Source organism: Staurois parvus, unplaced genomic scaffold (assembly GCF_062004578.1).
Source record: "Staurois parvus isolate SC_StPar_1 unplaced genomic scaffold, SC_StPar_1.0 ptg000377l, whole genome shotgun sequence".
Lineage (NCBI taxonomy): Eukaryota > Metazoa > Chordata > Amphibia > Anura > Ranidae > Staurois > Staurois parvus.
The window spans coordinates 1922501-1924444 of NW_028318173.1; the positions used below are offsets into that span (position 1 = coordinate 1922501).

At 35.4% G+C, this 1944-nt stretch overlaps 1 long non-coding RNA gene across 1 annotated transcript in view; it reads left to right on the top strand.

Annotated features, from left to right (window-relative positions):
* Positions 1-1683, top strand: part of LOC149456067 (uncharacterized) — a 37295-nt gene extending 35612 nt beyond the window's left edge. The window contains exons 2-3 of the long non-coding RNA XR_016313965.1: positions 84-164; positions 1224-1683. This is a non-coding gene — a long non-coding RNA (uncharacterized LOC149456067). The remainder of the gene's footprint in view (positions 1-83; positions 165-1223) is intronic.
* The last annotated feature ends 261 nt before the right edge of the window (positions 1684-1944 follow it).

Sequence of the window (1944 nt, forward strand, 5' to 3'; positions counted from 1 at the left end):
AGGCATAAATTGAAGCTGAGAAGTAGGCATGCAATAACTCATATCTTGTTTTTTTTTTCTTTGCCTCTATCCTGTGCTTCTAGAATGGATCTGCTGGAAGAACGGGCAATGTGTCTTCAATCAGGATCCAGCTGGAGCTGAAGATGTTCCCAATAACACATCAGGTATCTATAGACTCAGTTACTCAGACGAAAAAAAAAAAATGGATGTAAAATACGGAGAATGAAATACGCAACATACGTCTACTTGCACGTGGCAGGTGAAATGCACTAAAAAGATACATTTATTAAAATTGAATTCCATTGCTAGCATTTTTCCATAGTTAAACCGGTCCAAGCTGGCCAATATGTGCAGGGGTTAAAAAAAATGATAGAAACACCAGGTAAACCTGTATGGTTTACGTGAAAGTTATAGCGTCTACAAATGGCGGTATAGACACTGGAATTTTTATTGATTTATTTTTTATACTAGTAACGGTGGCGATCAGCGACTTACAGTGGCACTACGGCGGGCATTCTGACACTGGGGTGGGAACTGACTAACTGCCACTGACATCCCCACCCGCATGGAAGAAAAATGTTTGAAAAATATTTTAAAAATATTCTTCTCAAATATATTGACATATATTTGAAATGCTACAATTTTGACCATATTCAATATATTAAAAAATATATTTCAATATATTGAATGCGTTTTTATATATTACAAAATATATGAAAAATATTTGTAAAAATATATTTTTTTAAAATATATTCTTCAGATTTTTTTAAACATACATTTTTACGTATATATTTTTACATACTGTATGTTAAAATGCGTTTTTTATATATTACAAATTATCTGAAAAATATTTTTAAAGATATATAATTTTTTTAAATATATTCTTCAGATTTTTTTTTTAACATATAAAAAAGTCATTTTGACATATATTTTTACATATATTTGTAAATGCATTCCAAAAAATTTAGACTTGTATTTTTAAAGACATACAGTATATTTGAAAATGTATTTTTAAAAATATTGCTCATATATTTTGTAATGAAAGTGCATTTCAACATACAGTATACACATATATATATATATATATATATACATACAGTGAATTATATTTTTAAAAAAATTTAATACAGCCAAAATTGTAGTATTTCAAATATATGTCAATATATTTGGGAAGAATATTTTTAAAATATATTTCAAATATATTTTTCTTACATGTGATAAAGAACGGAATGGTGACCTAATATGTTGTTGGACCGCCTTTTGCATCCAAGATGACCCGAATTCTCCTGGGAATCGACAAATACAAGTCATGGATGGTGGACGATGGAATGTGATACCGCTCTTCATCCAAAAATCGCTCCAGTTCACATAGAGATGCGAGAGGCGGAAAATGAGCCTGAACCTTGTTCTCCAAAATTGACTATGGTGGCTCTATGATATTGAGGTCCTGCGACTACGGCACCCGGGGAAGGTGCGAGGCTTTGTCTGAGCGCTCGTCAAACCACGATTTGACAACCAGGGCCATCTTGATAGCATCGTGGGCCCCTTGGCAAAGCAATGCACTGGGGCCCCTTCCACCCTGCCCCAATTTGCGCACCTACTCTTAAGAATGAAAGTATAAATAGTTAATAGAATTAAACGTATGTTTATAAGTACTTTCAATAAAAAAAGTAATAAATCAAAGACTAATCAACACAAAGGGCCACAGTATGGGGTGGGAAGCAGAAGGGCACAGTACAGGGGGGGAGTCAGGAGGGCCCAATACTGGGATCACAAGGCACAGTACCGGTTCTGGGATCCTACCCGGGCCATCCCAGGGCAGCTCAGTAAAAAGCATAACTGTCTCAGCAAATCCAGAACAGTTGGCCAGTATGATGTGATGCAAGATTATCATGGGGCCCCCATGCACCTGGGGCCCCTGGGTAGTGCCCAGAGGTACCCATG